Below are 25269 nucleotides of genomic sequence, written 5' to 3'. Positions count from 1 at the left end.
AAAACGTAATCTTGGCCACTATTATTTCAGTCTAAGAGCAAGGGCGACTGACTCTCACGCTGTTAGCTCCAAAATTCCACACTGTTGGTATTGCAGCGCTCTATGAAGCAAAATATGGGTACAAAAGCAAACTTGCCTGGAAGGAAGCTCTCTAAACCTAGTGTGAGGAGTAAATTTATTCCATAACTTTATTTTATGAAAGTAGGTAGACAGGCTACTAGTGAGAGCTAGTTTAAGTTTAGAGGCTGTTGTAACTTCGATGAGGATAGATAAAAAAAACGGACAAGTGCGAGTCGGACTCGCCCACCGAGGGTTCCGTACATTTTAGTATTTGTTGTTATAGCGGCAACAGAAATACATCATCTGTGAATATTATAACTGCCTAGCGCCTAGCTATCACGGACATCAAGTTTGATGAGATACAGCCTGGTGACAGACAGACAGACAGACAGACAGAGGAGTCTTAGTAATAGGGTTCCGTTTTAACCCAGACGGATAGACGGACAGAGGAGTCTTAGTAATAGGGTTCCGTTTTTACCCTTTGGGTACGAAACCCTAAAAAAATACTTACTGAATAAGGACGTGTTAAATGCTTCATTATAATAATTTTAGTGTGCGTATATTGATTAAATAAAAGTTCTAGTCCTTGTCCTTTATTTATGTAGTTAACTTTGCGCTCGTTTTTCTTAAATCAACTGATCCGTTACAATGTGAATCGTTTAATAGCATTTATTTAACCGACCGTAATATTTTGATTACATTTACGAAAATATTTTATTAATGCGGTAAGCCTTTTTTTTTCTTTAGTAAATTGTTCTTCAAACTCTAGTCTATAAAATCTCTTAATATTCCTTTTATCAGCCTCATCAGTAACCACACAATTTTCTATTTAAAGGCCCAACGACGCCCTACGAAAATAATCTTCGCGTGGCCTATTTTTATAATAAACTCTCAAAAGGTCAACGGAAATGTGCATGAAATGGAGCGGCCCTAACGCCCAAAACAACGGGTTTAAGTAAGGGTGTGCCTGTGCCCGCACTAAAATTATCCCTAAACTATAATAATAATCATTAGGGCTAATGTATTTTGTAATTGGTATATCGACGTGGGGCGTTGAATGAGTATATCATGTGACGGATTAAAGACGTTTGAGAGAGAATATATAACTTAATACATAGGGAGTAACTAACGCAGCAACGCGGCGAACAACATGCTAAAGCGAAGCGACGCGGCGCGGTGCGGCGCGGAGCGGGGTGACTCAATCCTTTGATACCTATAGAAGTGTCCTACGTGGGCGATCTCGTTGCGAACGCGAACGCCTTAGGCCCGCCGCGCCGCGCCACGCCGCTTCGCTTAGCGTTCGCGAGTGTTCGCCTACGTAAGACGCAGGGCAGTCGGTAAAGCTCGGTTATTCATACGTCCGTATTCGACCAATGCTTATAATAATGTCACAGCGATACGATACCGATCTGTCAGTGTCAAAAGTGACATTTGACATGACACTGACAGATCGGTATCATATCGCTGTAACATCATAAACATTGTTCGAATACGGCCGTAAGTTGCTACAAGCTTATAATGAACATGCAAATGAAATGTTCGTTTAACAATTAGCAAAATATTTTATAAACGTTTGTTGCCGATTGAACTGTCTTTTAGGATATTTTATAGGTATAATTAGCAGCACAAGTTGCTAAGCAGGCGATATTTAAACTAAGTTTTATTGTTAATGATCAAATGGTGGTGCGTTGAGGCCAGAAAGTTTACGTATCTCAAGATGAAATATATTCACAAAGTAGAAACAGATTCACGTTACAAAGTTGTGAGACGAGTTCGGTAATTTCTATTTCGTTTCACGAAAACTACAAATAATGACATTATTTTGTGCTTTATGTACTGGAATATAATATTCCAGTATACAGTCCGATATACTCCAATTAAGTAGACTAGTTTGGTGAAACCTTGGTGAAAAAAATCTTTAAATTAACCCAATTAATGTGATAAAAATAGTGAAATATTATTGTTTAGAAATATTAAATAATCAAACATTAAAATAAATAAATTAACAAAATAAAACTGATACCCACCTAAGATATAATTCCCCAGGTGCAGACGCCGTGGGAGGTGGGGTGTGTGGGAGGGGTGAACATAAGGCTAATTAAATTCGCACGGTGAATGGCGAAGCCTAATTCTTTGGCCTAGGAATGAGTCAGTCCTAGGGTAACTCGTCATTTCTCTTATTCCTTATTATGAACCTAAACTCGTCTCCAAAATTTAGCAAACTAAATTGACATGAGATTGACAGATAAAAGAATACCAGGAATAGCAAAGAAAAAAAAGACACAAGTATAATTGTCGATAAAATGATATCGATAATAAAATATTGCACTTTACTACCCATGTGATAATTATAAATGGGTCACAAACGATTTCGATTTATATGAATGTGACGACAAAAGTGGTTGATACGATTGTAAGATTGTGAATTTGTGACGTTACCAAACAAAACAGGTGCGAGATAAATGAGAAATTAATCTGATTGTACGAAATATTTCCCCGTATGAGCTAGCCTTATTTGTATTTTGAGCCAAATTCAATGTTTCTATGTTATTACCTAATTTGTTACTGTAGCTGTAAGTTTTCCTAACAAATAAAATAAATAAAATAAAATATTGATTTAATTACAATATATTTATCCAATATCCTTGTCTCTATTACTATAAAATTGCACAACTTTCGAAATACCAAGGAACATTTTGTAAAAAAAACAACAAAATTACTTAAACTTGACTTATATTGACCGGGATATAGACTGTGATTACCTTTTGTAATATTTATGAGCTCCCGATATTTCGATGCAGTTACATGCATCATGTTCACGGGTGACTGAAGATAGCGGGTGGGTGTCAAAGTTGTGTAGACCGCGCTCGGTCTACCCTCATTCTTGCGCGTCTGCTGCGGTCGGTCAATATAAGTCTAGTGAAACTAACCGTGAATCATTCAAAACTCTAAAATTATTTAAAGTTACATTTGAATGTGAATTTACTGTGGTATCATTTGTGCACATTGACTTGTCAATTTATAATTGGTCAAACCAAATTTTCAGTAAAAATCATCCTTTTCTTTTGGGTAACTAGTACTAGTGTAATATAAATAGTGTAATGAGACACTCCTTTGACAAACTATAGCTCGCCTGATTTTGGAGGCAACTAGTAGTGTACCATGTCATCATTTAAATATCAGTCTTCTTCTTCCTCGCGTTATCCCGGCATTTTACCACGGCTCCTGGGAGCCTTGGGGTCCGCTTGACAACTAATCCTAAGAATCGACGTAGGCACTAGTTTTTACGAAAGCGACTGCCATCTGACCTTTCAACCCAGAGGGGGAACTAGGCCTTGTTAGGATCAGTCCGGTTTCCTCACGATGTTTTCCTTCACCGAAAAGCGACTGGTAAATATCAAATGATATTTCGTACATAAGTTCCGAAAAACTCATTGGTACGAGCCGGGGTTTGAACCCGCGACCTCCGGATTGAAAGTCGCACGCTCTTACCGCTAGGCCACCAGCGCTTTTTTTTTTTAATAAATAAATAATAAATATCAGTCTTCTTAAGAACAAATAAAAAAGTGAGTGAGTGTAATCTTTACGCGCGATTGAAGTAAAACTACTTTGACGTTCAAAAATGAAATAAGAATCTTTTACTATATGCTAAAGTTTAAGAACATTTTCGCTTAGATAAACATCATATTGTCCTCCAACTGCTAGCCAAGGATACCAAGGGAGCATAGCTTATGTAGACAGCAAGAACACTTGACAAGGATAGTGTCAGAAGTTTTTGTAGCCGCGAGAGATAGTGATCCTACAGGCGGGTCACGTCATGTTACTGCACATTTTAACCCCGAATATAAACGCGCTATTTTGACATGTGTGGTAAAGTGGGTTGCTTGAAAATGAAGATAAAAACGGTTGTGACAAACAGACAGAACACTGAGGTAATCTTACAAATGGGGTCCCTTTGTTTGACATAATTATTGAAAGTCATAATGGAATGATTGTCATATTATCATTCATCGGACAGACGGCCAGACGGACAGACGGACAGCGGAGTCTTAGTAATAGGGTCCCGTTTTTACCCTTTGGGTACGGAACCCTAAAAAACGATCATCAAATTATCCTTAGAGGTGTAAAGGGTTAGTATAAAGGGAGGGTAAAAAGAGGTGTAAAATACTCGTGGCATTATTTACATCCGCCTTTTGTATATTGAGTTTTCGTTGTGCTATAAAGTATACGTATAAATTAGACTAAATTTAGTGGAACAAATATTATACCAAAACACATGACAGTCACACTGAACATTCAGGGAAATCGACTAGTAAAATTGTAACGGAATTCTCCCTACACAACAAATACTCTACACGCCTAGGGATTACTTCCCTCTGGTTGTTTAATCAGCGTACACAAACCTATTTCATACCAAGCCGATCAGACCTAAATCTTCAAACGTACGTTACCATCAATTCTTCGCATTGAAGGCATACAATCTTGCAAATTAGCCCGACACGGCTCAAGGAATCCTTCAGTCCCTCGGGAACTAAGAAACACGGTTCGGCTCTCAGTGAAGCAATCAGTACACTTACGCGTGACTTTGGGTGTAAGAGGTGTGTGTGATTAGTTCAAAACCGTGACACGGGGTAAAAAAAAATGCGGTAGTATGCCTACTTAGATAATTTCAGATTGGCGAAACCTTTGGTCACTGCTGTCTCCTATCTAAGTAAGTTGAATGGCGCGGGTGCCGGCGTACAGAAAATAAGAAAAACATTTTTTAATGGTGCCTGATATAAAATTCCATAGAATTCATCACTGTACCAATTTGTCGTACATTAACGTAATTACAATTTGTATTTATAATGCGATTATGTATGTATTAAGGATTAACAAACATTACTTTGATTGCTATTGCATTATGATTTTAGGTCAGCAGATTGTTTTAGTTTCTCTTAGGTACGTTAGGGTCAAAACCGGACGGGATAAAACCGGGACGTCCCGGTTTTGTACAAGTGTCTTTTTTTGTACAATACACGGAAAAACGAGGATTGGGTACAATGTTTCAAGTGTAAAAAATGAGCCTATGAAGGGTGTACTGGTAGGGAACCTGATGAGTTCCATTGCTATTTTAGTAAGGGGCATAATCGGGCACAGGATTTGGTATACCCGGTTTTGGACAAGGCATGGGATAAAACCGGACAACATAGATTTAGAAGTTGATTGTTTTTTCCACGTGTGATAATGTAAATAGTAATCTCACTGATTAAATATGTAGTTAATTAAGTCAATTAAACAGAGACTAGTAAAGTTCGTATATTTTTCAACAAATATGTTTTTTGTTCAACGTTTCCCTTAGCGTCCCGGTTCTACCCCACTTTCTCCTACTATTTTGGGTTTTTAGTTCCCTGCGCTGTGTGTAAAGTGCGCGGTTAGAAACATAGACGAATGTAGTTAGCAGATATGAGAACTTTCCTGGTACAACTTTTTAGTATGAGTTGGTGGTATGCGTCTGTTGCTCTGGACATCATAAAATAATTGACTTTGAAGCGTAATTTTGTTTCTAGACCCTTATAAGCAAATTCTAATCTTCCACTTCTTAATAGCAATATTATGATGGAAATCTTTAAAAACTGTACCAAAATCGTTAACTATAATATTGTTCACGGGAAAGACGTCCTCTATTATTAAATAACTAAATCTTTCTATGAGCACCCGTCATAGAAAACGAAGTGTCGACGCTACGGTCCGGATCCTGACCGTTATCTAGCGTGAGTCATCCTTAAAGCAGTTTTTTCCCCAGAGATAGTAGGGTGTCTGAAGAGGTCTTCAGACACCCTTTCGGTACTGCGTATTCGCATTTTTTTAAATAATACAATAAAAGATCACCTCGAAAGATAGACAGTAATATTGTTATTTATAGCACATCAGATATTAATTTTATTATGTTCCCTAAAGGCTCAAAGCGTGGCACGCCTCGAGTCGAGTTCAAATACTCGTACGCAAGTCATGTGTTTTTTTTATTCCTCAAGAGAATTCGAAATGTGTCAGTTACATATTCGTGGTGGGTTTTTCATTAAGTGGATTTTGAAGCACTAACTCGGAGTTAACCGTTTATACAGTACAGTTTAACCATGTATTAGTTGATACACACTCACACTTTTTGAAGTGAAACATCTTTAGGCGCGACTAAAGAGTAACTCAGTTTTTTTTTTCTGACGGAAGTAACGCTCAGTAGAGTCAGTAGTAGTGACACACGCACAATAGGACATGTTACGTCAAAGTGCCAACATAGCGATAAACGTCATCGTCCAAGAAGTTTTACTTCAACCGCGCGTAAAGATTACACGCACACACTTTTTTTTGTGATTAGTTTAGTATTTAATAATTCACTAGCACTGGTACATTTTTGCTCCCGAAAAACCGGGCTATGCTAAGCTGATGGGCTATATGATTAACAGGTGTAAGTAAAACTCACACGTAACAAAGTTATGTTAATATGCGGATTAATAACATTAGGACCTTGAACAAAATGAAGGTTACAGCTACAAAGGACCAACTTACGGCCTGATTCGAACTTTAAGATACGTCAAAAATTTGCTAAAGATACGACATGAATATGTAGTTACGTTTTCTTCAAACAAAAACGTAACTTTTGAATGACATATCCAATCCATATCGTATCTATAGCAAATTTTTGATGTATCTTAAAGTTCGAATCAGCCCGTTATTCTGGGTCTGCACTTAAAGGTATTATGTAGATTGAACCTGTCGCTCAGTTGAATAACGGCATAAGTTTAATACAAAGTGCATGACACTTGTGACTTTCTTCACTTGAGTCACGGTAGCAGCCTCAAGCAAAATGGAAGAGAACATATTACTCCGAGTTTTAAAAGAGCGTATGTACTCAGTTCTATACTTGATGATAAGTCGTTTTTATTAAGACGATATAAATGACGGGATCCGTTGGTGACAGCGTTGTGTTTGGTTATTTATTTACTGTATTTCTTATTAAGCTTTGTTGATGGATTTAAACTTTAGTTTTGGAAGAGATAAGTTAGACAAGAAATAACTTCTTTACAAGTGGAGTCCTTATAACCAGAAAATTATACATACATACATACATACATATAATCACGCCTATTTCCCGGAGGGGTAGGCAGAGACCACGGATTTCCACTTGCTACGATCCTGACATACCTCTTTCGCTTCCTTTACTTTCATAACATTCCTCATACACGCTCGCCGGTTTAGGGTGCTCTTGACCTGGCTTTTCTTCAGGATTTCCCCGATCTGATCAGAGAAAGTCCGCCGAGGTCTGCCCCTTCCAACTCCCGTTTCTACCTCTCCCATATATACTCTCTTTGTTAGCCTTCTTTCACTCATTCTTTCCACGTGTCCAAACCATCTCAACATACCTTTCTCAATTTTTGTCACTACATCTTCGTTTAGTCCACACTTTTCCCTTATCACACTGTTCCTAATTCTATCTTGTAATCTCACACCACACACACTTCTCAACGCTCTCATTTCCACTGCATTCACTTGGCTCTGATGAGAAAATTATAAAACGTATTTATAATGAATAAGAAATGTTACGTTACCATACAAGATGTAACGATAATAGTTATATAAGGGAATAGATATTTATTAATTAGTATCGTGTTCTGATTAGAAAAAAATTAAATAATTTTTTTTTGACGCGAATTTATTTTTAAAGTGCTGTTTTCAGAAAGCTGCTGAACGAAATTAAATATTTTTTATGGAACATGAAGTAATTAAAAGAACCAAATTGTACCTACCTACATATGTAGCTACAATTTGCAGCTGAAGTTTTTTTCCTTTTTAGGGTTCCGTACCCAAAGGGTAAAAAAGGGACCTTGTTACTAAGACTCCGCTGTCCGTCTGTCTGTCTGTCTGTCACCAGGCTGTATCTCATGAACCGTGATAGCTAGACAGTTGAAATTTTCACAGATGATGTATTTCTGTTGCCGCTATAACAACATATACATAAAAGTACCCTCGGTGGGCGACTCCGACTCGCACTTCTCCGGTTTTTTCTATGATCTTTTACCTTTTATTTTGCTTTATATATACATAGTTATGTCAAGGATTCAACTTTCTACTTTAATATGCGCTCAAGTTACTCACCCAGTTAACTTATATTTCGCTTCAGTGCTTTCTTCTGAACTAAAGCTTAAGCTTTATTTCTAGGCTCAGGGATCCTTCTAGGTACCTGACAATGGATTTAAGTCTTTATTCCCGCCACCTGAGATGATTGAATAGAAATTTATTTTTTATGCAATTTCATAAAGAAATGAAAGCGTATTATGATTTTCATAATTTGAGAAGTGAGAGTGCCAGAATATACATATTATGCAATAGTATTTTCGCTTAGTCTTTAAATATTGCCACAGAATAAATAATAGTAGATAAGATAGATAAGATAAGATAATCTTTATTGGTACAATACAGGTACACGTCAAATACAATTTTGTACAATAAACATAGAGATGACACAATTACAGAGTATTTCGACAGAAAATATACACAACATTGTAATGTCATCAATTCATAATTAATAGAATATAATAAATTACAAAAAAGTTTTTATATAATTAATTATTATATTATAAAGTCATTGGCAGTTCCATTATTTCATTAACAGTATAAAAGTTTTTTGTGAGCAGCCACACTTCTAAATTCCTTTTAAAGGATGGGTGAGACGGTGCATCTCTTATGGTATCTGGGAGGCGGTTGTTTATCGCAGGGCCTATGACGTATACCGACTGCTCTGATCTTGAGAGTTTGTGAAGCGGTGCAACTAGACGGTCTCGGTGTGAATTACTTCGTAGATTATGTGAGGTCACTATGCCTTTACGTTTAAATTTGTATTATCATCAGGCATCGTAAACTGCGAGCGAAATCCATTGAAATGACGTATGACAACATTGACAACCGTTACAACCCTAGTACTTCAATGGATTTCGCTCGCAGTGTACGATGCCTGATTATCATACAGAATGGCCACGCACCGCCCCGCCCCGATTCGAATTACCTCGCCCCGCGACAGCAGATTGACGAGCTTTTGGCGAACGCTCAGTTTGGTTTACAACGCGATGACGGAACGTTCAAAATGCCAGTGTATTGTTACGGGTTTCATATAAGTTTCTAGATATAAATAATGAATTTTTCTAATATACAAGAGATGAAAGCAGATGAGTACATAAGGTTATAGTTTTACTTATAATAATGTACGACCTAGTAAATTGACAATTGGAGCAGAAGATAACCTTTACATTTAGTTTGTTTACTTAATTCGATCGGGTTATACAAGGCGGGCAGCCGGGTGGCTCGTCGTGTCACTTCGGCTGGCCTCGAGAAGCACCGCACGACGCACGAGAGTCAGCCCTAAGCAACTTACTCACACAATGACGCGTGCACAGACGTGTCGTTCACACATTGAAACGCAAATGATCTTTTTGTGATATTGCATACACTTAAGGAATTTTGACGCATGCTGCCGTAATCGGGTGGTTATGGCCATAGACTCAAAAGCCCTTAGGCGCTTTTCTAAAAATATATCAATAGCGTAGGTATATTTCATTTATCAATCTGTAATTCGAATTCCTTCAGGAGAAACTATTTCCAACTAAACTCCCTTTTAACACAAAAGGCCCTTTCATCATATACATGGTAATTACTCAGGTACCTTTAGAGCAACTAGCCATTTTGACAAACGTAAGCCATTTAGGTGTATTGAGGTCGCAGGGACCCTTAGGGTATGGGTCGCTCGAGTGCCACTTGGGGAAGTGATGTTAAGTGATCGAATGCCATTTATGCAATAGGTTATTTTAGTAATGGGTCAGGTAGTATGAATGAAACGTCAAAGCGATATCCTGCAGTGAAAGCATGGTTTCATTTTTATCGCCTGTTTCGCACTTACATACTTGTTAGAACGTGACAGGCATGGTGACAGGTGATAAAAATGCGACCGTGCTACGGCCGCATTTTTATCACTAGTGTGTATGTATGTGTTTGTATTAGGGTGCTTCTTATTTCGTCGAAGTTATATTTTTTACGGGGCACTCGCTTATTGTTATCACATGCAAACGTATTCTTGCTACGAACTACGACGTAGCGACGACGAGCGTAGCTACGACTGTTGTCATAGCGCTACGACCCTGGAACATGTAGAATCGGTCTAAGTCAACTTTCTAACGATTTTAAATGACAAGTGTGGATTTACCACATACACGTCATGTTTTCATTGACATTGGACCTTTAAGGTGGCACCACCATACTCGAGTACATACATACATACAGATCTGTCACTTCAACTCACAGCAGCGCTGAGCAGAGTTACCTTGGTCTGACTCTGATTTGTTTCTCGACTGCCTAGGCCTCTAGCTAGTGCTGAAGCCGCCAAATTGGTGATTGAATGTTGGTGGAAAAATTAGTGGTCAGTTTGGTTTCAAATATGGATATGTTTATATTTAAGCCTTTATAAGGCAGAGGGAATATATTTCCCACAATGATTCTCAACTTTGTTTTAAAGTGATAGAGTTCAATTTTGCATAATTTTAGACACCCTTAATATGCCTTAAGTATAGATGTTTTTTTTAGTCACCTGCAATAATTAGCGGAGTGAATATATAGGTCATACTGAGCAACTTTTACTATGGGACCAACCCAGAAATCGCAACCGTCTTCATGACCATATTAAAAAGTTTGCTGCGCTGAGTGCTTTAAAAGGCTCAGATTCGTTATCAGCGGTCGCAGCATGGTTCCATTTTTATCGCTTCTCACTATGCCCGTCACTTTCGCACTTACATGTTAGAACGTGACAGGCGATAAAAATACGATCGTGTTACCCGGCCTGGAGTGCACGTGAATTCCGAAATCCAAGCGTAATTAGGCTCCTATACACATCACTGGTTCGTAGCAAACTTGAGTCTGCGGCAGTCGTTTGGGAACCCTCATGCTCTCATGACAGTACTTATGTACTGTTTCTGGAGAGAGTACAAAAAGCATTTTTAAGGTACCTCTATACAAAATTGCATGGGTCCTATCCTATACCCTACTAAGTTTTTGCTTGGATCACTTGGCTTCAACTCTCTGGAAGTAAGGCGTAATTACAATTTTTTGACATGTTTGTGTAGCATATTGAGGAGAAACAGCGACTGTCCTGACTTGGTGTCAAGACTTGTAAGACTTTCGGTATCGTTCGTGCCTAAGAATCAGCCCAGGCCGCGCTGTCTAAGTCTTTTGGCTGTTCCTCTTGCGCGTACAGTTTTCTGTAGAAACTCTCCAATTCTCCCGATTATCGCGTTCTTGTCATCGGCTCCCGACTGCGATGTGTTTGCTAGCAGATGGGTAAATATGTGTCGTGAATGTCTGAAATACTGTGAGATGATGGATAAATAATAGTTTTTAGGGTTCCGTACCCAAAGGGTAAAAACGGGACCCGATTACTAAGACTCCGCTGTCAGTCTGTCCGTCTGTTTGTCACCAAGCTGTATCCCATGAACCGTGATCGTGAACTTGAAATTTTCACAGAATATGCTGTATTTCTGTTACCGCTACAACAACAAATACTAAAAAGTACGGAACCCTCGTTTTGTTTATCTTGTTTTCTATTGTTTATTGACATGAAATTGTATAGTTGCAAATTTTTAATCACTTCACACAGGTATTTTTAATTAATATTATTTACATGACTAAATTATAATTTAATAATTATGTACTGCTATTTGCATGTATAAATTTTCCAGCGCTTTGGTGCAAACTATATGCTGTGTAAATATATTGTAATAATAATAAATAAATAAATACTTGATAGTTATGAATTGACCCTTTTATGACCCTGTATATTACGTTAAGGCTATCAGTTAAATTAGCTTCATTATATATAAAGGACAATTGATAACTGTCAAATATGTAATATTAGAAAATTTCCACATTTAATTAAGTAATGTCTGATTTATTAAAGGTATCTAACATCTTTCATAGTAATGCATTATGTATACAGTAATGCAAATTAATGAAATCATTTCGTCCAAACGCCATCAGACGCTGGATGAAGGCCTTCCCCAAGGATTACCAAAACGACCTCTCATGTCGTTTATCGCTATGTATAACCCGATTTATATAAGCGACCATGTCTCAGGCCTGACAAGGGGATAACAATATATCGCGTGACATTTATTTTGAAGCAAATTGAGAATTTATTTTCTGCCCAGTGCGAATCACTTTATATTCGCTTTCGATTGTATTATTCATTAGTTTATATTTTCTATCGATGCATGATTAAGTCAAATGTAGTGTAAAGAAATAGTAGATTGTTAACCAAGGGATGAAAGGCACTCATTTTTGCCGAGGTATTTTGGTGCTCGAACACAGTGAGAGCGCCAATAGTCCGAGGCTGAAATGATGCCTTTCACCCGAGTTAAACACTCTACTTTTCATTTCGAATACGAGGAAAGTAAAGTGCATGTGTTTTTTTTTAAACATGAATAAGTATACATTTTTATAATATTTCTTGAAGGTACTTTCAATTAACAATTAAGGCAAAAGTATCGTTATTTATGGAATGAAAAGTCAAATATCGGAATGGAAATTGTATAACAAATCCATTTAAACTCTAATTTCAATTGTTTATCGTACAAAATATAAAAAAAATCGTACTTCGAACGTAAAATGCTCTAGTGCAGACACGTATCATTTTCTGCACACCTTTTAGAACAACAATGACCCTCTTTCAGAGCATGAGAAATGAAAAGTATTTTAATGATAATATTACATGTTATTTAATTATTCAAGACGAGGCCTGTAAAATAAGCGGAAGAATAAAATTCATAAAATTTTATTAATTATAACAATGTGTAATTTACATAATTGTTGAAATTTTGACCTAGTGGTAGTGACCCTACCTAATAAGCCGATGGTCTCGGGTTCATATGTTGGTAAGGGCATTTATTTGTGTGATGATTTGTTTATGATTCATAGGTATTATTTATGTATTTAATTATTTATAAATATTTTTACATTATAGGTATATCGTTGTCTAAATACCCACTTCACAAGCCTTATTGAGCTTACAGTGGGACTTAGCCAATTAGTGTAATATGTCCTATAATATTTATTATCTATTTATTTATTTTACTCCCAAAAGCTTAAAACACTAAATAAAAACAAAACAATATCATTACAGTAATCGTAATAATGCAAATTATCTCAATAAAAGTCAAGACGCAGAGAAAGAAAAACTCAAAAAAAAAATTTTTTTTTGATATTTCAGAGGCCACTGTTGTAGTAGTAGAAGTGAATAAAAAAAGTCATGCAAATTGTGACTGTTTTCTAATAGTACCTTCTCACAAACAGCTCGGGACAGACTGTCGACACCAATAACCTCTCAAAAGAAGCCGTCGCATGCCTGAAAATAAAAAGCCACTTTAGATTTTGTTGGGTTCAATGCCGCAGGCGGAGGTTTTAGAAGGGGTATTATTTTTATCTTATTTTTTTATTTGTATATGTTTTAGTTATATTTAATATTATATTAGTTTAATTTTAAGTTTAATTTTATTGTTATTATAGCTTATATTTGTTTAGTTTACTATAGATAGATTAAATGTTTTTTATTATGTGCATCTATTAGTTTGTAAGATTTTTCTAACACAATCCCCTTTTGTTTAATTTATATTAACTTTCCTAATTATAATAATTGATAAATATAGAATGTTTAGTTTTTACTTATATATGTGAATTATTGACTAGTTTTTCATTTAGCTTGGGCACGTCCTTATAACCAATTAAATAACATGAGAAATTTATATATTTAAAGGTCATTTTTACTCAGATTAAAAATCCACTGCTATGGAAGCCTTTTCTGGTTGTAATAACATGTTAGTGAATTTGATCTGTATTTGATTTTCCGGTCGAAGAAATGTCACTCTTGACAGCTGACAGATGTAATTCATAACAAATCCAGATCCAATACATAAACTGTTTTTACAATCAGAATAAGCCTCGTCTTAATAGTTTTGCAACTTCTATGTACATTGTATCGTTTGCGTTCAAAAGTATCTGACACTGATCTAGTATATACTATTAACGCATTGCTTATTTAATTTTGGACAGCTGACTTTAAAATAAGACTGGTGAAAATAATAATACCAACTTATGTGATGTATGATTTATTATCTTTAGACATTTCATTGAACGCAAAGTTAGATTGTACGGGTTTCCCAAAAGTTTCCATTAAAGCATATAACACAAGGCCTACCGCAGCCAAGCAACTACTACACATTATGAATCGCGATGCTTTCTCCGTTAAAAGCGCCCCAAACTTCAATACCGTACTGCGTGTAAAAGTATACAATCTCATAATAAACAAAGGCGTCTTAATATGAGGCGTGTTGTGTGTTTTCCTTCAGAAAAATCTCAACGTCATGTTAGGATAGCTCATTAACATTTTGCTCTCGTATGTGCTCGAAAAGGGAAAAATCTGAGTTTACGAACCTGACACGCAATTTTGCGAGACTTTTCTAAATGATATCGTTCACAAAGGAAAACAAGTAATAGTTTTTTTAAAGTTTAGTCGTCAAGGTGAATAATAGGTATTGGAAATCTTTTAACTTTCTATTCATTATAACTTACTATCTTTCTGCTCATTATAACTTATTATTTCAATCGGGGTAAACCATGTGTGTCATTTTTGTAAATTTAATAGTTATTTTACAAGTTGTCAAAGATGTTGTTTAACCCCTCGCAAGCTAATATTGATATCCGAGCAAGCGAAAGATTCTAAAATTGAAAGGTTCGAAAAGTGAAATCTTAAGCATTGCGAGGGTTTCAAGGCACGAGGGTTAAACAATTTTTGCACCCGAGTAAAAGAAAAAAAAAATACACCAACTAATGCAAGTAACAAAATTTACATTTAAGCATTACAAATCGAATCCAAATGAAAGTTACCTATTAAATATAAACCATTTAAATTATCGTTTAAACGTCAAGTCTACCAGCCATCAAGAGGAAACAACTCAAAGTTTGCATAGGATTACTCTGCTAGTGTTGTCCGGGGATAAAATGCCACTTTCTCATCAGTTTTTGAACGATAAAAGGAGTCTTAACTAGCTGGTATGGTTAAAATATTATTTTGTTAGTGCCTTTAGGTTCAAATTGTTCAGTGGGACTTAGCACCTAACCTGTAAAATGTTGAAAACCGCATTTAAAAATAAAACACAAAAAAGTCATTTTCAAATGTCAATTTATACATAAAACAAATAATATTATTACATCAAAAAACGTTATATACGGCAAACATTTAATCGTGTTTGCATAAACCAATTCCTACGTCATATTTAAAAATTTTACGTTAATCGATATAATATTTATTAGCATAATACTAAGCTAAGTTGAAAATCAGAATATACATATTTTTAGGATTCCGTACCCAAAGGGTCTACCCTGTTACTAAGACTCCACTGTCCGTCTGTCTGTCTGTCTGTCACCAGGCTGTATCTCATGAACCGTGATAGCTAAACAGTTGAAATTTTAACAGATTAAGTATGTCTGTTGCCGCTATTAATACTAAAAACAATAGATAATGGTACGGAACCCTTCGTGCGCGAGTCCGACTCGCACTTGGCCGGTATTTTCTTGTCATAAACATGTGATTTGTCGCAATTTCTGCAGACTTGGTATTTATCTATCTAAGGTAAATATACACCGCTTTAACATTACTTGGCAACTCAGTATTTTGCTATTAACACACTCAGTCGTTTGTAAACATTTATTCAGGGCTTGGTGTAAATAACGTCACATTTTTACATTGAAGATTTACGCCTAGATACAAATATTTTATAGGATTTCAGATTACTTTAAGGCGGTTCCCTGAGCCAGAAGGCGAAAAATCTCCTTATATGATCCTGTTTTTCTAAGAGGCGTTGATATTCGTAGACGTGGAAAAAATATATGTAGTTCTTGACTATATTATCTTTAACAACATAGCTTCCGATACACGAATTATGACACTTCGCTCGATACAATTAATTCCCAAAGTAACCTCTAACTCGGACTTTTAATCCTACTTTACTCGGTTATTTATTATGTGATACTATAAACAAAAAAAGAAGAAAAAACAATCTTAACATAAATAGTAATTTCATAGCTTTAGAATTTCGATATTGTTAGGTAACGTTTTTAAAATAAATAAACACCGACAAAATTCGATCAAAATTGACACTTGGCGCGTATGTTCTTTCCCGTTCTTTCTTGCGAAATGTGACAAAGACAGCGGCAAACTGATGGAACGGCCTTAAGAGTAAATGATTAGAACTTAAAAGTAAAATAACATCTTGTACGATTTTTCTGCAGCGCATTTCGTTTATCACTACTTTTTTATGTTCGTTAGAAAGGAATAGCATTTAATTTTATACACGGTAGCTAAGAAATAAGTGCATTCCCGTTGCTAGGGAGGTTTTGAGATTATACTGAGGAACTTTTACTATGAGACCAACCCCGAAATCGCGAAAAAAAATTTGGCTGTTTCATACATTTTGGCTGGTCCATTTTCTATGGGAGGGTAAATTTTATTTTCGCGATTTCGTGGTTGGTCCCAGAGTAAAAGTTGCTCAGTATAATCCTAAAACCTCCCTGGCAACGCCTTTTTTGCAATTTGCAATTGCCTTACAAGGTCATCTGGCATTACAATCAGCTCCAAGTTTGTAATTGTAATTTTGACAAAGACATTGAGTATTACATCGGTACTACTTTTATATTTACTTTAATCTAACTTTAATAATTTTATTGCAATAATAAAACATTAATTATTGTATAAATCTAAAATTGTTATTGTGATTTAATTATGTAGATAAGCAACCTTCTATTACATATTTGAGTAAGTCAATGAATTTAACTTGAACAAATCAAATGTTAAATTAATTTTGTAACGTCTGTAAAATATTTGGATAAATTCACTGTCTCGAGGGAGGTCGTCCAATCTTAATAACATTCTCCGGGTCATATCAATTTGCAACACAATACAATACATTTTATTTATTTTATTTCATTGTGTGCTAAACTCGTTCGCGTCTTTCATATAGACATTTCAAAGATATGAGACTCAAAAACTCATTTATACGCTTCACCCTTACCCTTACCATTTTTTCAAGTCTTGAGTCTCAAATTAAAAAATCCTGATAATATATGTACGATGTACCTGGGTCGTTAACTTTTATTGTATTAGAATAAATTTAAAACTGGAAAAATTACTGCCTTGGGTGAAACTTGAACTCACGGCCTCTTTTATTGTATTGTCCATAGAAGTGACCTTTTTCTGAAATGTGTTTGACCCAAAATTAAAAAAAAACCCGCATGATACTGAAAAACTGTCTTATTAACCCTTCACACTCCCAGCGACCAATTAGCATTCAAGCCACATGTGCAATTAAAATTTTGATTTTCACCCACATTGCTGCTTCATTATTTCAGGCCATTGTTTATAGAACAGATAATGATCCTTCGAAATATCGGAGACGCCATTGTTGGGAACAATGATGCCTCGTTGTGTAAGATTGCCGCGACTATTTGCGCTAAGTGGGTTTTTGCCACAGACATTTAGTTTGATAGATATATAAACACTACGAATTAAAATCTAGATTTAGGAATCAAAAGAAATTGGTAAATATTCTTTTCCAGCGTCTTACATACGTATTTTTCTAAAAAGTTCTTAACTTGTTTTCAATATGTTGTATAAAAATTTTGAATATTGCCACTTCACGTTGATTCACTGCTGCGTTACGAGTGGCATGGAACCAAAATGTTTTTTTTTTTCAATTAGAATAATTAACTTTAATTTTTGTTTTCACTTAATACATAGCACAATAATCGAGCAATCGTTTTTTTGGATTAAAACTTTTTTAATTAGGTAAATTTTTTTTAGGGTATCTCTCCTACATGTACAATTTTTTTTGCTTCAACCCTATGGTGTGGGGTTGGTTAGGTATTTTATAACGAATCGGTACTTCATCTTTAATGCTTCGGCTAATATTCAGAGTTAGTCTCTCAAATACCTAATAAAAAAACCGGCCAGATGCGAGTCGGCCTCGCGCACGAAGGGTTCTGTACCATTACGCAAAAAATGGCAAAAAAATCACGTTTGTTGTATCCTCCAGCTCCACTTAAATATTTATTTTATTCCGTTTTTAGTATTTTTTGTTACAGCGGCAACAGAAATACACCATCTGTTAAAATTTGAACGGTCTAGCTATCACGGTTCATGAGATACAGCCTGGTGACAGACAGACAGACAGTGGAGTCTTAGTAATAGGGTCCCGTTTTTACCGTTTGGGTACGGAACCCTAAAAAGTTGGTTTAGTTTATTTAAAGAAAACACCCATACAAAAATGATTGGATTTGTCTTTAAATGTGCTGCGCAGAGCGCTTTAGTTAACGAAGTAAGTGAATATGCGTGGTCTACTCAAATATATCTCTTTCATATTCTCCCGTCCGCGTTCTGGCTTTTTGATGAGTAGATATTTCGTGGAACGGTTGAAATTATTCGCGATGAATACTTGGTAGTTATACCTATCTGATGTTATTTTGATTTGTGACGAAAAATGAGCAGACAATAGCTTCTGAAGTAGGTACCTAGGTATATAAATGGTGATAAAATAAAATTTAATGCTTAGGTAAAGATATTTCTATTGTTAAATAATTGAAAATTATATAGGTAAGTAACTAGAGTCATTTCAGTACTGGGTCTGAAAAACCAATTTTAAGACTTTAATTAAAGTTCATCTTCCTCGCGTTGTCCCGGCATTTTTGCCACGGCTCATGGGAGCCTGGGGTCCGCTTGGCAACTAATCCCAAGAATTGACGTAGGCACTAGTTTTTACGAAAGCGACTGCCATCTGACCTTCCAACCCAGAGGGGAAGAAACTAGGCCTTGTTGAGATTAGTCCGGTTTCCTCACGATGTTTTCCTTCACCGAAAAGCGACTGGTAAATATCAAATGATATTTCGTACATAAGTTCCGAAAAACTCATTGGTACGAGCCGGGGTTTGAACCCGCGACCTCCGGATTGCAAGTCGCACGCTCTTACCGCTAGGCCACCAGCGCTTTTAAGACTTTAATTAAAGTTCATTATAATAAATACAAGCGATCCGCTCCGGTTTTCCACGGGTATACCTTAACATATTATACACCTACACCTTCCTTAGGAATCACTCTATTGATACTATAGGTGAAAACCGCATGAAAATCCGTGCGGTAGTTTTTGAGTATATCGCGAACATACATACATACAGACAAACGCGGCGGGGGACTGTTTTATAAGATGTAGTGATTTTACAATATATGGGGCATTTTCTATGAAAAGGGACCTTATTGTCGATGGCGCTTACGCCGCACAGCGTCGCGCGGCATTGTATTTATGTCGGAGTATCGTTTATAATGGCGTAAGCGCCATCGACAATAAGGTCCCTTTTTTATAGAAAATACTACATATAAGGACTATTAAGTACCTATAATTAATGTCACGATGCATTAATTCAAGGATATATCTATTAAAGTGAACAAAAATGAATATTCATAGCTGTTTCAAAACTACAACGAAATTAATGCACTATTACCCGACGCTTACTTACAAGTCAAATAATTATTGACTCCCTTATTCATAAAATTGACTTAGTTAAATTATGTTTTATCCCTTTCTTACAAATGCGTAAGTCAAAATGACAGATAAAGACTAACGATTCATAGCTAATTCAGGCCAGTAACCCTATGAACAACGCCATGAGACAAAAAACGCCACTTTTTAATACAAAAAATGCATCTTTACCTATAAGCAAATAGTACCTATTCCTGATTATGTCATTGACATAAATCGTTACCCTTGCGGCAAATTTCGGCAAAAACTAAGTCCCGAAGTAACAAGAAAACTCCCAAAGAATATAATAACGGACTCAATAATATGTTATTGAATGAAGCGGCCGAAATCTCTATTATCTAGCCTTAGAAATAATAAGAATTTGGTTACATTTGTTGCGTGAACTTGGGGAATCGGATTCTCTCGGTTCTCGTATGTCTTCGATCGTCGGCCCGGCCGAATGAAGCTCGAGGATTGGACGAGTTCATGGCTGCGCCGGAAGAGCAAATCACGGCTTCGAATCAAGACGCACCGCGCGTGAGCTACCGAGTACATATACATTCCCGCCGCCCCCGCGCAGGCCGGCAACCGACGCGGTACAACACAGTAAAATGATCAGAGGGCCTACCGTGAATCACGTTTGACGTGTTGCCTCTGTTGCACTTGTAAATTCATACGTAAGTGTGACAGGGAAGCAACACGTGGTTCGTGGTAGGCCCTCAGGTCTAGAGTTCTTCTAAGCTAACTTTGCACCGAGTTGAATAGTACAAATTGAGGGGATGTCAATAAACGTCATATTTTCATAGAAATTAGAAATGTATGATGACATTTCCACACTGTCATTGTAAATGGCATGCGGAGTTAGTGACTCTAACAAGTATGTGTTATGAGGAAGGCAACTTTGTATTGCCAATGGTGGTCTTTAAAGAAATGGGGTTGGCAACTGTCAAAGGTTTGCAGAGATGGCGCCATCATAGCTTGCCCCTTTTTCTATGAGGGCTGGCATCCAGGGCATTAAAAAAACAAAAATTTGACACAATTCTAGGGATTGGCAGGGCAAGTTATGCTGGCGCCATCTGCTAATTATTTCGACCGGCCAACCCCATTGGCTGTAAGTTTTTCATTTATTTTGCAAATATTACTGATTATGTCGTCCTAAATTGCTCTAATATTTGATTTCATCGTTTCAGCGAAAAAACTTTCAATTAAAAATTGACGATTTTAAAGCTATAAAAAAAAGCTTTTTCATACCATCAGATCCATATTCTGTTAGTTAATCAGAAAAACTTACATCCTATGTTAGTACTTACATAAAAACATAACTATTTACAAACTATACACATTATAAATAACATCAGAGGAACTTGAGACAAGATGGCTTATTTAGCCCTGCCTATCACCACCGTGAGGCGGCAATCTGAAACGTGAACGCTGAACCTCCAATAGGTAGGCTGTATTACCTATGGGAAATGAATACCTTGGTTTTGTTTTCCGCTGTGTTATATATATATAAAGGTAAGTACAACACGTGTATCCTAAAACCATATTAGGAACGACAGGAAGTAATAATTCGGTTTTATTTATTATTTATTCAAAGCTTCGCGGAAGGCTAAATTATACAGCGCGTGTTATGTAACACGTGAACGGGATGAAGATTATTTAACTGGAAACACAATAGCATGTTTCACAGAAATACTACGAATGAAAGTAGAGGACCCGCGCGAAATCCCCTTTTCATACAAACGTAGTCCTCATTTTCCTCTCTGGGTATTAATATGATTGAAAATATTTTGACACAATTTGTTGTATATCAACCACGTTTTTTTTTCGATATTTTAATTATTTTAAGAGTTAGGTTAGGAGCATTAATTTTTTTTATGTAAGTTGTTTTTCGCTCCTAATTTTTACAATAAAAAACCGGCCAAGTGCGAGTCGGACTTGCGCACCGAGGGTTCCGTACATTACACAATTTAAACAATGTATTTTTATGTGAAACACGAGTGAAAGGTAAATTGCGGTTTACGATTTATGACGTATTAAAAAAAACTACTTAATAGATCTCGTTCAATCCAATTTTCGGTGGAAGTTTGCATGGTAATGTACATCATATATTTTTTTTAATTTTGCCATTCTCTTATTTTAGAAGTTATATATTAGAAACCTCAATTTTTAAAGACCTATCCATAGATACCCCACACGTATGGGTTTGATGAAAAAAATTTTTTGAGTTTCAGTTCTAAGGAACCCCCAAAATTTATTGTTTCTTTTCTATTTTTGAGTGAAAATTTTAATGCGGTTCACAGAATACATCAACTTACTAAGTTTCAACAGTATAGTTCTTATAGTTTTGGTAAAAAGTGGCTGTGACATACGGACGGACAGACAGACAGACAGACAGACATGACGAATCCATAAGGGTTCCGTTTTTTGCCATTTGGCTACGGAATTCTAAAAAACATAAAAGTCAACCGTAGAATAGCGGGCGGGAATAGCTATGTTTATACATCAAATTATGTAAAAATATTTTCCATAATGTCAATATCCACAGAAGAAAATGGAGACTACGTTTGTATGGAGAAGCGGCCGTCCCTTTTCCTCTTAATTAAGGTCAAATAGAAACCCGACGCACGACGGCAGTATATTACCTCTATAATAAATAAATAGTATATTCAACCGCCATTTTTGAAATTATTTTAGGTAGATAGGTTTTCTGTTTTCATACCCTAACACAATAGTTAAACTACAACAAAACATACTACATTAAAATGTCTAACATTATTGAAGACGCGAGGCTGAAGGACCAGCGGTAAGCGCTGTCCGAAGATCATTTTTATGGGACTTTGGCTGTGAATGAATAAATGGACTTATGTTGCCGACCTTCGAAGGCTATAATTATTATTATTATTGGCTGATAATTAGAGACAGCAGCCGCCTTTGCCCTTAGCAACGTGCGATTATACTCATTAACCACCTCTTTGAACTCCGACCGAAGTTCGTCGATATTGTCAGCAGCGTCGAGGAAATTCTCGACTCACTACATCTGTATCAACAACTAACCACTTATTGTAAATGCCCTGGAGGAGTTCAAAGAAGATTTTGCGTTTTACTTCAAGCATCACCAACTCATCTTCATAATACTCGCTGTCGACGCTTACGATATGTTTTTTATCTTTAGTGCAGGAGACGAGTTAAGTATGCCGGTAAAACAATTTATGTTTCTATAAATAAGGATAAACTTATACCTAAATTGCGGATGCGGTTAAGAAATTATATTTAGGTAACTAATTTATAAGGGCGGCGCGGCATAATACTCATATAAATACCTAAACTGCTGGAGCGATTAATAAAGAATAATTCGGGCAATATTTGTAAGGGCGGTGCGGCAGGAGAACGATTCGCAATGAATGTATAAAGTGAGAAAAGGGGAAGGAGGAGAAGAGAATTCGGTTCGAAGGACCAGAAATGGAGACGCGAGGCTGAAGGACCAGCGGTAAACGTAGTCCGAAGATAATGGGACTATGGCTGTGAATGAATAAATGGACTTATGTGGCCGACCTTACCTGCTCGGTATAATGAGGGCTAACGCGTATGAATTTACCGCTAGGTAAGGGGCGCTAGTGTAGATGGTGGTCTTCGTAAAGTTCGAAATGTCAAATGTCTCTTCAATGACTGACAGCTGTTCTTTAGTCTTTTGGACCACCATCAACAGAGGCGCCAATTGGTGAGCAAAAAAACGATAGCCCTCATTCCGTTTGCTTGCGGCGGCCGCCGTGGTAGGTATTTATGGTTCATTTCTTTTGTCCTCTCTCTCCTTCACATTCACTGTTTTATATATAATAAGTTTTCACAAAAGAAATACGTATTTACTTGATTGAGTTTTATACAAATGACAGATATTCAAATTCTGCTTTTCTTTATTAGCGTTTTAAGTAGGTCGGGAAAAAGGCGGGTGATATGAAAAATGAGGTCAAAATTATTTATGAAAGAAATAGTGAGCGAGATGGATGAATGTGAATGATAATGAATAAAAAAGGGGCGCTAACAATTATAAGGACAAAAAAAGCCTAACGGTCCAATAAACCTCGCTTACCATAACCTTTTCCGCGTATCAGCATCCGCTCAAAATTCTCGGCAGAGGTTTCCGCCAGTAGAGAGGCTGGCGTCAACGTATACTTGGCTACTCGTGCGTACTGATCACACATGCTTGCAATGGTCCACTTTGCCCACAGTACACACGCGGTCTTAAGCAGTAGCGCAACTAGAACTGTTATAGTCAGCTACGAACTGGTTGAAGGCTTGGCTGCTTGATGCTGATTTGTATTATGTTAAGTAAGTTAAGATGCCACGTATACTATGTATATAAACTAGTTTTAGTCCTTAAACTCAGCTACTTTCTACTAATAAATCATCACGCAAATTCTTTATCAACTCTCTGAGGTAAGTAGCACGTGGCATCTTTAAGGGGATAGTACGTTTCGTTTTCTACAAAACAATCTACATACATCTAATACACACATAGAAATAAGACGTTTATTTTGTACTCGTAGGTCTACCTGATATGAGTTATAAAAAGCAAAATAAAGGTAAATTATACAGCAATTACTGCGGCACCGTTATTAATTTTATCTATAATAGATCCATGACTAATCAACTGTGACTAGATAATTTTACACCTGTAACAAAATATTCAGAACCAATTAATAAAACTGTTATGTTGTTAGAATGAATGTTGCTTAAATAACAATCTGCCCTTTTGCTACTGAAACGTGCTTATTACAAAGGAAGTTACTTGCGCGTCTAATATTAGTGCAGTATCTACCTATTATCAAGAATCGGCTTGATAATTAATCAGATGGTAGTAAACCAATGTATAATCATCAATCCGTATAGAGTCCAGTTACTGCAAGAAACAAATATTGTATACTCTGTGAGTATTCAGAGACAGTGTCGCAATTTCACTTGGAGATTATTTGCGAACTCACGCTGCTTGTGAGGCGCCTGGTCACGTTCCTAGAAACGCTTTTTCTGTCGCTCTGAGACAGGAAGTACTACTTGTTTTGAAATTCTTTTAAGCGTTCCCTCTAGTCAACTAAGACCCTAGTCAGTTTCGCTATGCCCGTCGGTCCGCCTATCTCATGTGGGTGTTAGTACTAGCTATAATTAAGCCTGGCAAATGGGTAATGTTCATTTATATCAATAAAGGCAACATCATCATACATTTTTTAACACTGATAAGGTTTGGAAGTGGAAAGGGGTGATTTTTTTATCGCTTCAACATTATAGGTGGGGTAAAAAACTATTGTCTTAAAACCTGGTACCTACGATTTCTGGTGTGGTGGTACACACGAGATTAATACCAGATTAAACAGGTGTTCATATTTTAGTATGGTGTGCTTAAAGGACATATTTGTACCAAAAGCCATCCGTGAAAAACGGCAGTATTTTGAAGCTTGGCATCAATAGCTTAAAGGTACAGCGAAATCACTTGGTCAAGAAGGTCAAGAATGAGACAATGAACTAAAGGGATAGTTTTCCAACTAGGGAACAAATCAAATTATTTTATAAAAAAAAAATT

General features: G+C 36.4%; 1 protein-coding gene and 1 long non-coding RNA gene across 3 annotated transcripts in view; both read right to left on the bottom strand.

Moving 5' to 3' along the window:
• LOC134747772 (connectin-like) overlaps positions 1-25269 on the bottom strand; it is a 108151-nt gene that overhangs the window by 35616 nt on the left and 47266 nt on the right. For both annotated transcript variants that reach the window (XM_063682409.1, XM_063682408.1), the window contains exon 2: positions 13412-13477. The gene's annotated coding sequence lies outside the window, so the exon portion shown is untranslated. The remainder of the gene's footprint in view (positions 1-13411; positions 13478-25269) is intronic.
• Positions 1-25269, bottom strand: part of LOC134747791 (uncharacterized) — a 329663-nt gene that overhangs the window by 268410 nt on the left and 35984 nt on the right. The window lies entirely within an intron of this gene.

This window comes from Cydia strobilella, chromosome 15 (genome assembly GCF_947568885.1).
Source record: "Cydia strobilella chromosome 15, ilCydStro3.1, whole genome shotgun sequence".
Lineage (NCBI taxonomy): Eukaryota > Metazoa > Arthropoda > Insecta > Lepidoptera > Tortricidae > Cydia > Cydia strobilella.
Note: the sequence above shows the minus strand (reverse complement) of the source record. Positions and strands in the feature narration are given on the sequence as shown.